At 37.3% G+C, this 16409-nt stretch overlaps 1 long non-coding RNA gene across 1 annotated transcript; it reads left to right on the top strand.

Moving 5' to 3' along the window:
• Positions 1-6796: 6796 nt before the first annotated feature.
• Positions 6797-8973, top strand: LOC131949670 (uncharacterized). Its single transcript, XR_009388187.1, has 2 exons — positions 6797-7129; positions 7524-8973. It is a non-coding gene; the product is annotated as an uncharacterized LOC131949670 (long non-coding RNA).
• Positions 8974-16409: the final 7436 nt, after the last annotated feature.

Here is a 16409-nt window from a genome sequence, read left to right as displayed (position 1 = left end):
TTTATCCCAAGTTGACCAATTCTATAGCTTAACAAAGATTTCTATAAAATAGTTAAGGCCTGAAATAGTTAATTATAGAAATTTATTATGGGAATAGAATCTAGAGTAGATCCAGATCTTAGCGTCTACATCTAGTTTTTCCGTAGATCTAGTTTAGATCTAGAACCGAGATCTAGATCTAGATCTATATCTAGAATCCAAATAGATAAAGTAAAAACTTTTAAAAGTTTAGGCCGAGAAAATCGTATTGTATACATTTCATAGCGTACCTAGCTCTAAATCATATTTGAATGAAATAGTTCATTTCTTTATTTTATTCTAAACTCGGAAGATGACGTCATTTGTTTCGTTCTCGTTTTTTGTAAATTCTTATGCGTTTTTTGAGAAATCGGTTAATAGCGTACATTACTACTTCCGGTCATCGGAAATAACTCAAAATTTGAAAGAAGACAGAGAATTATTATATGTGAAATTTCGTTTCAGATTCACTTGTAATAAGCAAACATGTGTGTACTCTGGATAAATATTGCTTTTTTTAAATAAAGGCAGTAAAAAAATATATCGTTACAGTCACTGAAATCTTTCAAATATACCAATCCCTATATCTACTCCGAAATAGAATAATTGTTATGTTGGTAAGGGGAACACAAACTCACCCATTTGTCTTCACAAACGCGCTGAAGTTACCTCCCGTTCTCCTGAACCGTTTTATCCTTCTAATGAACTCAGTGTACGACTCCGCGTCATCCAAGTACAGCACATTGTTTCTCGCTGTGTAACGATCTCGGAAACTTTGGGAGAGTTCTTCCCCCTGATCCAGGCTGTATCTAGACTTACTGCCCCTTCCAGGAACGATAACTCTTGGAAGCTAATTAAAAATAGATTCTTTCTAAATGCCTTAATAGAGTAATAAAGTGCAAACGGTTTTTAATTTAGAACAGTGTTTACAAAATGAAAATTGGATCACGTACAGAAGTGAAACTAATATATCACACTGAAAAGTGAAACAAACAAAAATATCACAGAGAAAAGTTAAACTAACAAATATATCAAGTGAAAAGTGAAATCAACATATATATATCACACTGAAAAGTGAAGCCAATCTATATTTGCCTCTAGTGAGTACCTTGATGCTCGTGAGCCCCCAGTTCCAGTGTGTCTCCAGAGAAAGCAGATGTGTCTGTAAACACAACCACAACACAACACCAACAAGGAAAGAAAATTTGATTTTTGCCTTAGTACAGCGAAAAAACCACAACATTTTTTATCACCAATGCAACGGTTATTTTAATATTTAACTATGATGTGATTTAACAACACCAATTTTTTGTATCACTAAAAAATATGTGAACAAAGAGAATCTTGTGAACAACATCAGCCATGCTAGAAAGTTGAGCGACTCAATCGATGGTGGCAATCTGTGACTGAAACTCCTTGACTTGGGAGGTGTAAAGAGTATTAAATAACACGTGTAAGTGGGAGTGCAACATTGGCACATACAGCAAACCGTCCTGCATACATTATCTCAATACAGACAAGTCACGGGAATGTAAGTTCTATTCTGTATGTGCGGGCGGACGGACAGCGTGTGGACAGCGGATTATAAAGAAATGATAGACTTCATCGCCATATATATATATATATATATATATATATATATATATATATATATATATATATATATATACAGGGGCGGAACTACAGTGCCGCCAGACCCCGCAATGCGGGGGGGGGGCATGACATTCAGGGGCCCAACAGCCGACCATAAATACATTTTTTATAGTTAAAAAAAAATAATTTTCTTGCATTTTTGACTTGATGGTTGTTTTTTAAAAAGAATACCGTAGCTGCGGTTGGATTATCTTTATTCTATAGACACCACCCCGCGCTCTTGTATATTCTTTTTCCCTTTGTTTTTAAACCACTGTGAAAGCCGAGTCCTCTTTCATAGATAAGCAAACGTTCAAACCACTTCCATGACTTATTTCCCTTTTCTAAAGAGTCAAATAGGGGTGCTCATAAGCTTCTTTTAATAGATTTGTACTAAACAAATTAAATAGCAATTACTTCTCTTACTTGTTATTTTTTTATAAAGTAGGGCCTACTTACTAAAGAATGACATTGCCTATAAAGGAAATGTATTTAAAATGAATAATATAAATACGAAAAACGTAAAAATAAACATAACACGAGACACCATTACTTATACAAAGCTTTCATGTTTTATATTCTTTTGACCGTGTAGAAGTTAACCGGTCTTATAGCACAGATTTATAAAAACAATTTCAAATCACACTAATGCACTTACACACATGACATGTAGTTGTAAATTGTTTTAATTGTATGTATGAATATAAAAATATATACCTACATACACACACACACACACACATATATATATATATATATATATATATATATATAGGGGGGCTAAACAAATTTGCGGGGTGGCCCTTTATTTCTAGTTCCGCCACTGTATATATATATATATATATATATATATATATATATATATATATATATATATATATATATATATATATATATATATGAGCGGGTGAATGTATTATTCGTATTATATTACTTGGGTGAATGTGTGCGTGAATGGTCAACAGGACAGTGGCTACGGGGTTTCCCTTCCGGCCGAGCGGCTGTTTAAGGCCGACTGACTGCTTGGGTCTTTCTTTAATTTGACCTGAGCCGAGAATGTAGGTCGTGTCTGGGGGTTTTGTTTTTCTTTACCTTATTTTATTTGTATGTGTGAGATATGAAAGCGGCTATTGATGTGTTTCTCGTTTCCTTTCATTTTCGACTAAAACGAGATGGTAGACGTTGGCAGGTCTGGTGTGTTCTTTTGGTGATTTAAAATGTACGAGCTTACCCGCGACGTAGAATACGCCGCTATTTAGTTGTTTTATTTCCTATTTTTCATATTTTGTGAATTAGACACTACCAATGCAGCGACTGAAAATATTTTGGTTTAAAACATTATCAGTAGCTAGTGAAGGACGATTATCCTCACCCTCACTTTTCACTCCTCTCCCCCCTCCCCCGTGAAAGCTGCCATCAGTGACGACATATTACGGTCGACAATGAAAAGATCAAGCAGAACGTGTTATTACCTCCACTTAGTTTCCAATTGTTTAAAAACGAATTTATCTGCCCCTAATAGCCGTCACTAATTCGACCCGATAGAAAACTTCTCACCAGACTGGTGGGGGTGGTAGCGATATGGTCTGTTGAGCTTACGTCTTGGTGGTTTCTCGCATGGTCCCCATGAAGAGAATTATATGGTTTAGTTGAATGTTTAAGTGAGTTTCCTAATCTGTTGTGAACCTGTGTATATTTTGTTGTATTTACTTGATTATTTTTATGCTGTATTGTTATAGTGGGTTCCCCACGATGACTAAGTTTGGCTTAGTCACTACATGGATTAGTTGGGCTTGTCTAAGGTAGTAATTAGTATATTTTAGTTTGCCTCGAGTTTGAGATTGCTTTAAAATTAATTTGTGTGATGTTTCTTACAACATCATGTTGGGTATCACTTACTTTGTGTCTGCCTTTATTGGGGTTTTAGCGGGTGTTACTTTATGTTTATTAATGTGGATGTTGTGTAGGTAGACCAATGGCTTCGGGCTGCTCCTTGTGTATGTTAAGCTGGTTCTACCATGATTTTATTACACGTTATTTTTAATTTGCTAGTATACTATTTTATTGATCCGTGTGTCTTATTTAACCCTGTTGTGTACAGTGGCTTTCTTGGTAAGACTGTGGTTAGTTCTGTCTTAAGAATTGATTTTAGTATTTTACTCAAGGCTTTAGTTAGTTATCTTTAGTAGTAGTAAGTAGTATTTAAAACATGTGTATATATTTATGTATATATTTTCTATGTGTTATATTCATGTATTTTTTTCTTTTCTCTCCCCCCCCCCCCCCCTTTCCAGTGAGGTTGTAACTTGGCTGGGTGTTTGTATGTTTATTTTGTATGTTTTTGATGTTTCGTATGTTTTGTTTCGTATGTTTTGTTTTGTTTGTTTTGTTTTGTTTGTTTAGTGTTTGCTTCGATGTTTTGTTTGTTTGACATGTGCGTTTGGTGCGGATGTTACTAAGCTTTTCAATTGCCGTAGGGGATGAGGAAGGTTGTCTGTCGTTCAGAAACTTAGAGCATCCGAGGCTTCGAAGGTTTAAAATATTCAACTGGAAGTTGGGTGTTTTGTTTTGTTCGGTTATGTTTAGTCTGTAATGTTTTGTTTTGTCTCTATTTATCCCATTTAGTATTTTTTAACTAACTTTTTTTTACATTTGATTCCATTCTTTTTACTTAATAAATTTTATAAACTGTTAGCTTTTTTTGGTTTACTTTTAGTATAAGACGGGTTAGGGTTTAACCAGTCTGGGTTAAGCCGGACTTGCACTGACCTGCTAATTTATATAAGCCTTGGGACTTAGATATAGTAACCCCCCCCCCCCTGTCAAGGCTTACATTTATATATATATATATATATATATATATATATATATATATATATATATATATATATATATATATATATATATGTGTGTGTATATGAAAAGAATCTGATAAATTAATAGCTACAATAGACTCAAATCAAAAGATAAAACCATTTATACAATTTTACAAAGAGACGGTGCAATCTTAACTCACAAGACAAATACAAAGTGATGGAAAGTAGACTCTGGTCATACAGACAACGAACTTTATTTTAATTATTTTAATTGCTCGTGATCTCGTTAATCCTGGTGATCTTCTGTGTTAGCGTGAAATTATTTTAATAAGCAGACACATACATCATCGCACAAATATGTTAATTATATCTCTCAATAAACAAGCATATGTAATTTTACTTAATCAGAGATACAAAAGGAACTTTTATATTAAAGGTATAAATTACATAAACATAGTGGTAGTTTTTTGTTAACATTTTAGAACATTAGACGTTGCTGGCGTATTTGTGAAAATGGGTACATCAATAAACAGGGTCGAGCATTTGTAAATATAATATTTTTCGTTCACATGAACAGATTAGTTGGACATTCGTAAACATAAAAAGTTTCATAAATATGGTAAGACAATATGCTCTAAATTTTGACAACATTCATCCATCTGTCAAATAAAATTAAAATCAAAGATAGGTTTCCTAATCTTGATGTTAAAACTGTAAAGTAAGTTTTTTGTTGCATCCTTAAATAGTTGTCCACTTCAAACTAAATTTAAATACAGTTGTCTACCTTATAATAACAGATTTAAATATAATTGTCTACCTTACAATTCGTTTTCTTTAAGCTATTGTCCAGAAAAGAGCATTACTTTTTTTTAATGCAATTTAAACATGTTTAACAAAAATTATCTGTAGATTGTTGGATAGCAATATTGAAACTGAATACTATTCGTTATACATGTGATTTATTTGGACAAGAGAAATGTGAATTTATTTTAATACAACAGTGGGATGGGGGGAGACATGAGTACATCCTTGGTCATCACAGTGTTCAAGAAAATATGTACATTTTTGGATGTTCAAATGTAGTTAGTTAACATCTTCAGATTTTCAACTACAATCAATACACAATCTTCTGATGTCAAGAAACTAGAGTTATAATAATTCACAATTCTACTTAAATTCGTAGCTAAATACGTTTGTAAAAAGAAATCAGCTTGGAAAGTTTTTATAAATTAAAGTCTAGCAAGATGTTAGGGGTGATCCTCTCCAGTATCCTTTACCAAGTGGCGATATGGGTGAGTAAATATCTGGGTAAATATCTTAACAATGAGATGATTCGTTTTGGGAAAAATGTAAGGTAACATGCGTTTAGTTTTAGTTAGAAACTTCGTATGCTGAAGTCATGCCTCAATAATTTGACAATGATATGTCTGCCCCATGGTGTGTCCGTGATCTTTTATAATCTGCCCAAGATCTGTCCATGATCTTTCCAAGATCCCATTGAGTGAAATAAACCAGCACACATCAAAAACATTCTTAAGTTTGAAGGCCATCTGCTTATAAATCAATGAGGTATTTATTGTATTTCTAAGCCTTTGCTTCTAAAACCCAATGTCATGCTCGATTCGCTTTGTACAGACAGGCAAATTAATTTCTAGTAACATTCATATAACGCCATCATCAATAATAACTTGATCCCACGACCCCGTCCTATTGACACAATCATACACTGTGCTGATGACTAGACCAACACGTCTGTCTAAGGCGTCAAGGTGAGGTTCTGTTAATATCGGAGCTAAGGGGTCGGAGCTTAATGACGTCCTAAGTAGTTGACTGAGGCTGTCTGGTCCAGTGTAAAGTTTAACCAACTTGGCAAGGGTAGATAACCGAATTTTACAACACTGACGAACAGGAGCCAGTATAGAAAGGTCATCTACTCGAGGATTGCCAAACCTGTTGATAAAGTGATACAATTATTTTTAAGCTAAAAGTGTTTCATTTTTATTCCACATTATTATTAAAGAGTCGTGTTTTCATTATTTTTAGGAAGTTTTTCCAAAGATACAGTCAGCCAATCCATCAAAACGTGGGTCGCCTTTTGTGGTTGAACTCTAATATAGCTTGTAAGTAGGTCACTAACTTCTCGAACTTACCAGCTAGTATTTTTCAAACCATTGGGAATATTTTATTAAATCGGTGAAAACAAGTTATTTCCACTACTGTTACGTTTTTAAAATAGTAAAAATAAATAGTAACTTAACTCCCACCCAACGATTGATTGGTTTATGTCCCATTATTGTCATGTGACTTTGAGGTCATAAAAATGGTGATAAACATGTTTTTTTTAAACACAATAGCATTTTATATAAAAATAAATGATGAATTAATCATAATCTGCAAAAAATATTATTCATTTTAAACTTATTATATATTTTCGAGTACGAAAATTAATGCTATCGCGTGATCGGCGAGACGCCGCCATCTTGCCGACTTTGCATTCATCCTCGGTCAGACCTCATGGAAAATGGAATTAGATTCTAATTATCTGCGTGAAAATGATTTAGATTCAAGTAACGAAGAAGTGTAAGACCTTACTGATGTCCTAGACACTGGAGATAATGAAAATACAGTTTTGAACACTATTTTGAACTCTTTCTCTACACATCGTAAGTAACTCAGTTTTTATCGTTTTTTTCCTACTAATTTTTTGGCGATTTTTATAAATTTTTCTTTTTAATGATATTAATTAGATATAAATGTGTAGTTAAAAGAAAACTCCAATCATTTTACTATGTAACTAGCCTAGTTTCAGTTCATAGTATATGACAATTATTAAATAATAGTAGTATTGGTAGCAGTACTGTCTACCGTCTAGAATGTAAACACAAATCAGCTGATCATACATGACTGTAATAAAAACTCAGTTTTCTTTTGTTACAAACAGTACTAATTTGTACTAACTTATTATAAATCACCTAACATTTATGATGAAATTATTATATGTGAAAATATTAAATAGAATCCATATTTTAAATATTTACCATTTTTTCTTTTCAACAGAACTGAGAATTTATAAAGGAAAAAAGGAGTGAATGGGTATCCCTTATTAGCTGGGACTGTTACTTCCTGAGAAAGAACCAGGAATTCAGCTGGCTGAGATGAGGACAGGAGACAGTACAATGAAGTATATGTTTACTCAAACCTATTGTGTTTGTAAACTCTATAGTGGATATTGTGACATACATTATGTCAATTTACCAATGGATATGTAAAGCGATGCAGATCACCTATCTGTCTCGGGATGATTTAATTCGACACCTGATTAAATCTTACAGGTTTTATGGACTTATAATACGTTCTGGGGATTATCAACACTCATTTTGACAGATTCTGAAGCAAGAATTTACTCTATGCTCTACAATGGACTGCGGCTCAAGTTTTCATATCACGCTATTGCTTCAAAGGTGTCATGCTTTTTTAAAGATGTACTATCAAGATACTGAACATACAGAGGACATATTATACAAATAATGCTCCTAACTTACATCAAAATTAAGTGCAGTAAATTGTTGTAGCTTTATATATTTCCATAGATAAGACAAAGGTTAGAAAGAATATTTTTCTTGACAATACATTATCATGCTTATGATTGTGGATAAGCCAACAGTAGGGTATGCAATTATGAGCTTTGGCTGATCATTGAGAGGTTACACATAAGGTTTTGTTTTTTATATTTTATTATTCTGGTCAGTGGGCCAGATGGGTTAGCTTATGTGGTGGATAGAAGTGATCAGTTAATAAAACTGTAATGTCCTTCGGTAAACAATTAAGTACTAGTAGTGTACTAGAACTAAATTTTTTCACTTTTGAGATATAACTAAAGTTAATTTCTGTATTTTACTTCAAGATTATTGAGAAAAGAATCCAGATATCTTAGGAAAAAAAATTCCAACATGGTATTGCCAATTACACTCTTTAAAAGTTAGTTGGAAAGTTAGGTAATATTTCACTTAACCATACTGTTTCTTTGGCTTGTAAGCCACCATTATTTTCCAACCATTCTATGAACCATACTATATCAGATTAGAATGAGGATTTTAAATTGTTATTGTATTGATAAAACAATATTAAAAGAATGTAAGTTAAGTGTAGATAAGTGTATATGATACACTTTATGTTTACAAAAAGAAGGAAATTGTTTGTTTAGTTATCATGTGTGTTCGCATTATTTATTAATTGAAGATCATTAAAAACATCTGTTTTAATGTAATAAGAAGCACTGTAGATACTACAATTTGATTATTTCATTACATTGACTTATGTGTGTGTTTGATTACATGTTAACCTATGTTTGCCACTTTTAGAGTAAAAATGTTTGCGGAAAGGTCCAAATCATGTAAAGATCATCATAAGATCAATTAATTTGTGAAAAATCCATTTCTTGGCACAGTGCATTCAAAATTGTCACATTTATAAATATATGGATGTAAGTCAATAAAATATACATATTAACTCAATAGCTCTTATCAATTATTTTTTTGCTTCTTAGGAACTGTTGATTTTAAAGTTTTTAATTATTTTTTTAAAATTAAACCATCAGATTTTAGGCTACAAAACTAAAACCAATTGTTAACACCTAAAAACTCTTCAGTAATATTAAAGACAAATCAAATACCTACACAATGATATATAACACATGTGTGTGCTGATGTTCAATCTATACTTATGGTCAAAAGTTACAAGCATACTGCCGAACACTGAAAATATCACTAAAACCCTCAGTCTGTTAAGAGTTAAAGCAAAATATCGCCTAAGTTAAATTTTGTTTTTGTTTATTCGAATCAGTAACACACTAAACATAGTTACAAAATTAATATACAATTTTAATCGGCAAGGCCTACCGGTATTTAATTTGACTCTATTATTAGTAAAAAAAATAATAATAATAGCTGCGTTTTTTTTTTCACTCTTGGACAAGAAACAAATAGCCGCTATATTTCTGTTATAAATGGGAATCACGAAAATTAAACTTGGTTAGAAAAATATTATATCTCTCCCTGGCTTACGAAATTTCGAATTTTAAGTGAGATAGACTGAGACTTACAAGGCCTATTGTTACAAGAGTAAAATTATCTCAGTGATGTATCTTGTTGTTAATAGTGTTTTAAATTCCACAAAAATTCAAGACGACCGTATAACTTACCCTCGACCGTGGTCGTAGAGTACAACAAAGGTGTCGAGACCAAACTGCCGGAAGATCTCGTAGTGGTGCCTGTCTGGGTTACCTGCAGTAGACACACAGGTGACTTGTGGGACTAGCAGGTAGCAAAAGTTAAACTGACGCAATACAATCCTGACTCAATAAAAAATAAACTGACGCATTACAATCCTGACTCAACAAACAATAAACTGACGCAATACAATCCTGACTCAATAAACATAAAGTCCCAAACTAGCTGACTCAACAAAAACTCAAAACTAACTGGCTCACTCGATAATAAAAAAAACTAAACATAAACAGCACTGACCAATCAAAAAGTCAAAGACAGCCATGTCCATCAAGTCCAGCAAAGTACGGCCGTGTAACCTTGGGTCACTCATCACTCGCGTCCTACAGAACTCATCGTCTTTTTCCCACTGTGCCTGAAATATTCGGGACATTACAGGATGTAATTAGTGTTACATCACTTAGCACACGTGGATATAACATCACAGGTTGTATTTAGTGCTACATCAGGTAGTGAATATAACATCACTTGATGTATTTAGTAATACATCACTTAACACTAGTTAATATAACATCACAGGATGTACTTAGTGCTACACCTTTAACATATAACATCACTTGATGTACTAACCACATGTAAACCTACACCCTATCCACTGTAACTCACTTTTAGTTTGGGATCGTATGACCTGGCCCATGGATTTCTGATGGCGGTTCTGATCAGGGTGGCGCTCCTGTTGGGCAGCATGGCAGTGGCGGCGCCCTGGATCAGGTCTGGTGTGCCACACAGCCCGTGCTCGTATGTGCACTCTACCTTGCACGTGCCGAGAATACACGCGTTGCCAGCTGGTCTCATATAGAAAGTAGAGAAAAGGTGTGTAGTCCCACCTTAGATGATCAGCTCAACTGGTGAGGTAACTGTGTGTTTGTGTGAATGTGTGTTTGTGTGTCTGTAGACGTGTAGTACCACGTTACAAGATCAACTCACCTGGTGAGGTGTCTGTGTGTCTGTGTGTCTGTGTGTTTGTGTGTTTGTGTGTCTATAGACGTGTAGTACCACCTTACATGACCAACTCACCTGGTGAGATGTCTGTGTGTTTGTGTATGTATGTTTGTGTGTCTGTATGTCTGTGTGTCTGTAGACGTGTAGTACCGCCTTACATGACCAACTCACCTGGTGAGGTGTATGTGTGTTTGTGTCTGTATGTTTGTGTGTCTGTAGACGTGTAGTACCACCTTACATGACCAACTCACCTGGTGAGGTGTCTGTGTGTCCGTGTGTTTGTGTGTCTGTATGTCTGTGTGTCTGTAGACGTGTAGTACCGCCTTACATGACCAACTCACCTGGTGAGGTGTATGTGTGTTTGTGTCTGTATGTTTGTGTGTCTGTAGACGTGTAGTACCGCCTTACATGACCAACTCACCTGGTGAGGTGTCTGTGTGTTTGTGTGTCTGTAGACGTGTAGTACCACCTTACATGATCAACTCACCTGGTGAGGTGTATGTGTGTCTGTGTGTTTTTGTGTATGTAGACGTGTAGTACCACCTTACATGATCAACTAACGTGGTGAGGTGTATGTGTGTTTGTGAGTTTGTGTGTCTGTATGTCTGTGTGTCTGTAGACGTGTAGTATCACCTTACATGACCAACTCACCTGGTGAGGTGTCTGTGTGTTTGTGTGTCTGTGGACGTGTAGTACCACCTTACATGACCAACACACCTGGTGAGGTGTATGTGTGTCTGTATGTCTGTGTGTCTGTAGACGTGTAGTACCGCCTTACATGATCAACTCACCTGGTGAGGTGTATGTGTGTCTGTGTGTTTGTGTGTCTGTAGACGTGTAGTACCACCTTACATGACCAACACACCTGGTGAGGTGTATGTGTGTCTGTAGACGTGTAGTACCACCTAACATGATCAACTCACCTGGTGAGGTGTATGTGTGTCTGTGTGTTTGTGTGTCTGTGGACGTGTAGTACCGCCTTACATGATCAACTCACCTGGTGAGGTGTATGTGTGTCTGTATGTCTGTGTGTCTGTAGACGTGTAGTACCACCTTACATGACCAACTCACCTGGTGAGGTGTCTGTGTGTCCGTGTGTTTGTGTGTCTGTATGTTTGTGTGTCTGTAGATGTGTAGTACCACCTTACATGATCAACTAACGTGGTGAGGTGTATGTGTGTCTGTGTGTTTTTGTGTCTGTAGACGTGTAGTACCACCTTACATGACCAACTCACCTGGTGAGATGTCTGTGTGTTTGTGAGTTTGTGTGTCTGTATGTCTGTGTGTCTGTAGACGTGTAGTACCACCTAACATGATCAACTCACCTGGTGAGGTGTATGTGTGTCTGTGTGTTTGTGTGTCTGTGGACGTGTAGTACCGCCTTACATGACCAACACACCTGGTGAGGTGTATGTGTGTCTGTAGACGTGTAGTACCGCCTTACATGATCAACTCACCTGGTGAGGTGTATGTGTGTCTGTAGACGTGTAGTACCACCTTACATGACCAACTCACCTGGTGAGGTGTATGTGTGTCTGTAGACGTGTAGTACCGCCTTACATGATCAACTCACCTGGTGAGGTGTTTGTGTGTCTATAGACGTGTAGTACCACCTTACATGACCAACTCACCTGGTGAGGTGTATGTGTGTTTGTGTCTGTATGTTTGTGTGTCTGTAGACGTGTAGTACCACCTTACATGACCAACTCACCTGGTGAGGTGTCTGTGTGTCCGTGTGTTTGTGTGTCTGTATGTCTGTGTGTCTGTAGACGTGTAGTACCGCCTTACATGACCAACTCACCTGGTGAGGTGTCTGTGTGTTTGTGTGTCTGTAGACGTGTAGTACCACCTTACATGATCAACTCACCTGGTGAGGTGTATGTGTGTCTGTGTGTTTTTGTGTATGTAGACGTGTAGTACCACCTTACATGATCAACTAACGTGGTGAGGTGTATGTGTGTTTGTGAGTTTGTGTGTCTGTATGTCTGTGTGTCTGTAGACGTGTAGTATCACCTTACATGACCAACACACCTGGTGAGGTGTATGTGTGTCTGTATGTCTGTGTGTCTGTAGACGTGTAGTACCGCCTTACATGATCAACTCACCTGGTGAGGTGTATGTGTGTCTGTGTGTTTGTGTGTCTGTAGACGTGTAGTACCACCTTACATGACCAACACACCTGGTGAGGTGTATGTGTGTCTGTAGACGTGTAGTACCACCTAACATGATCAACTCACCTGGTGAGGTGTATGTGTGTCTGTGTGTTTGTGTGTCTGTGGACGTGTAGTACCGCCTTACATTATCAACTCACCTGGTGAGGTGTATGTGTGTCTGTATGTCTGTGTGTCTGTAGACGTGTAGTACCACCTTACATGACCAACTCACCTGGTGAGGTGTCTGTGTGTCCGTGTGTTTGTGTGTCTGTATGTTTGTGTGTCTGTAGATGTGTAGTACCACCTTACATGATCAACTAACGTGGTGAGGTGTATGTGTGTCTGTGTGTTTTTGTGTCTGTAGACGTGTAGTACCACCTTACATGACCAACTCACCTGGTGAGATGTCTGTGTGTTTGTGAGTTTGTGTGTCTGTATGTCTGTGTGTCTGTAGACGTGTAGTACCACCTAACATGATCAACTCACCTGGTGAGGTGTATGTGTGTCTGTGTGTTTGTGTGTCTGTGGACGTGTAGTACCGCCTTACATGACCAACACACCTGGTGAGGTGTATGTGTGTCTGTAGACGTGTAGTACCGCCTTACATGATCAACTCACCTGGTGAGGTGTATGTGTGTCTGTAGACGTGTAGTACCACCTTACATGACCAACTCACCTGGTGAGGTGTATGTGTGTCTGTAGACGTGTAGTACCGCCTTACATGATCAACTCACCTGGTGAGGTGTATGTGTGTCTGTAGACGTGTAGTACCACCTTACATGACCAACTCACCTGGTGAGGTGTATGTGTGTTTGTGTGTTTGTGTGTCTGTAGACGTGTAGTACCACCTTACATGACCAACACACCTGGTGAGGTGTATGTGTGTCTGTAGACGTGTAGTACCGCCTTACATGATCAACTCACCTGGTGAGGTGTATGTGTGTCTGTAGACGTGTAGTACCACCTTACATGACCAACTCACCTGGTGAGGTGTATGTGTGTCTGTGTGTTTGTGTGTCTGTAGACGTGTAGTACCACCTTACATGACCAACACACCTGGTGAGGTGTATGTGTGTCTGTAGACGTGTAGTACCACCTTACATGATCAACTCACCTGGTGAGGTGTATGTGTGTCTGTGTGTTTGTGTGTCTGTGGACGTGTAGTACCACCTTACATGATCAACTCACCTGGTGAGGTGTATGTGTGTTTGTGTGTCTGTAGACGTGTAGTACCGCCTTACATGACCAACTCACCTGGTGAGGTGTATGTGTGTGTGTGTGTCTGTAGGCGTGTAGTACAATCTTACATGATCAACTGACCCGGTGAGGTGTCTGTGTGTTTGTGTGTATGTATGTTTGTGTGTCTATGTGTTTGTGTGTCTGTAGACGTGTAGTACCACCTTACATGACCAACTCACCTGGTGAGGTGTCTGTGTGTCTGTATGTTTGTGTGTCTGTAGACGTGTAGTACCACCTTACATGATCAACTCACCTGGTGAGGTGTATGTGTGTCTGTATGTTTGTGTGTCTGTAGACGTGTAGTACCGCTTTACATGACCAACTCACCTGGTGAGGTGTACGCAGAAGACCTGAGCTCACTGTCACCCACCTGGACCACGTCACGTGTGATGTTCAAAACTCTTCCAACGGTTGGCGGCGCACGGTAAAACGCCAGCACCCTGAGGGGTAACACCAGAAACGTATTGATATCCTTGTGTTATCCTTGTATTATCCTTGTGTTATCCTTGTGTTATCGTTATATTATCATTTTGAATCATTATTTATCATTCAGTCGTCATTGTGTTATTCTTTTGTTATCGCTATTTTCGAAGGCTGCACCTATATCAAGACACATTGTTATATAATACACCCATTTGCAGTCCTCATGCGTCATCACAAGAGAAGGAACGTTGTAATGATTAATCACTATAGTTTTCCCTTAATACTGCCCCACCCCCTAAATCTATCTTAGGTTAAGGGATATAATCAATAATTATTTAAAAAAATACACTACGTTTTATTCTGCTAGTTAAGAAGATGTTGACAAAACAATTGCTATTTACTACTAATTAAGTTCATTATTACATTATTTGATTTGACGAAAATATGTTTAATACAAAAAGTCTACTACAGTGCTATGTCACGCTTTCTCAACTTCCCCTCCTGTCGTCACACATCGTCACAATGGCCTCCCTCCCCAAAGCAGTGTGGTGCCATTTATAAAGAACGAAATCTATCGTATCCCCTAAAAATAACATAGCCTACACTACTTGCTTTGATCACCGCACTTGAGGTCGACCTTGGCCGCGTTAATCCTTCAGTTCGATGTGTCATATTTGCACATTGGATTAAACAACACACAGTATTTGCATGATTCTAACATGGCGTGTAAACAAAATTCGATCTACCCTGGGTCAATAGTATAACAAGATGTTGATTTGTGGTTTAACACAAGCAATAAAGCTTACAGTGTCAAGTGGATAACATGATGCTGTGTTTGTTCTTGTTCTTACAAATCTTCTGCACAATACCTTTTAGTGCGATATGCAGATGGGGCTAAATAAAGTTTCTCACAAGGTTGTCAGAGTACGTTTAGTCCCACAAAGTGGACAGCGTTAGGGTGCGTTTGATCTGGGACTAACCTGTCCAGATGAAAAGCGGCGATCTCAGCCATAGGTCTCTCCCGGTCGCTAAAGTAGAAATGGTCGGGTAAAGTCTCCTGGTATTTTGTGGTCCTGAAAATTGTAAACATTTGAATACGAGGCACTCGAGATAATCCAGCCGTGTACGTTGTTTTTATTTCATCAAACTGTGTATTTACCCGCCTTTACTAGTGATCTAGGTTCATGGTCTAACATTTGCAGCCAGTCACTTAGCTTTTGTAAGCAAAACACTGCATAATCATGAAGTTAATCTTTATGGTAAGACTTACTTGGTAAATTTGATTGTAAAATTTACTAAGTAATCTTGTTGGTAAAATTTACCTGTTTAATCTTGATGGTAAAATTTGCTTTGTTAACCTTGGCAATAAAACTTACTTGACAGGCTTAAACATGGCCCTACCGCCGTCATCAAACGTGAGCGTTAAAAGTAGATGTGAGCTAAGTTTGTTGCACGCTGGGGATGGTCAAATATTGGATGAGTTAGGGTTAGTGGTTGAAGTCTGACAAGAATGTTGGTTGTTGGCTAAGTTAGGGTTGGTGGTTGAAGTCAGTACAAGAATCTTGTATGTTAGCTAAGTTAGGGTTGGTGGTTGAAGTCAGTACAAGAATCTTGTATGTTGGCTAAGTAATGGTTGTTGGTTGAAGTCTGTTCATGGTGTAATTGGTGACCTACCTGTATGAACAATGGGCCTGGTGTTGAGGTCACGCAGTAGGTCAGCCACGATGTCGTCCTCCTCTGGGTCATACAGGTAGTGCTGCCTTATTCCACGCTGGAATCGTTCCCAGGACGCCGAGCTAATGGGGTTGTTGGAGGCAAAAGTATTACGTTATAATGGAGAATCTTTCTTAAAACTGCATTATACATACTTACACCATACACTAACATACACTTAACCAACC

Source organism: Physella acuta, unplaced genomic scaffold (genome assembly GCF_028476545.2).
Source record: "Physella acuta isolate Inbredline_101_S28 unplaced genomic scaffold, ASM2847654v3 ptg000709l, whole genome shotgun sequence".
Lineage (NCBI taxonomy): Eukaryota > Metazoa > Mollusca > Gastropoda > Physidae > Physella > Physella acuta.
This window is presented reverse-complemented; position numbering and strand designations above follow the sequence as displayed.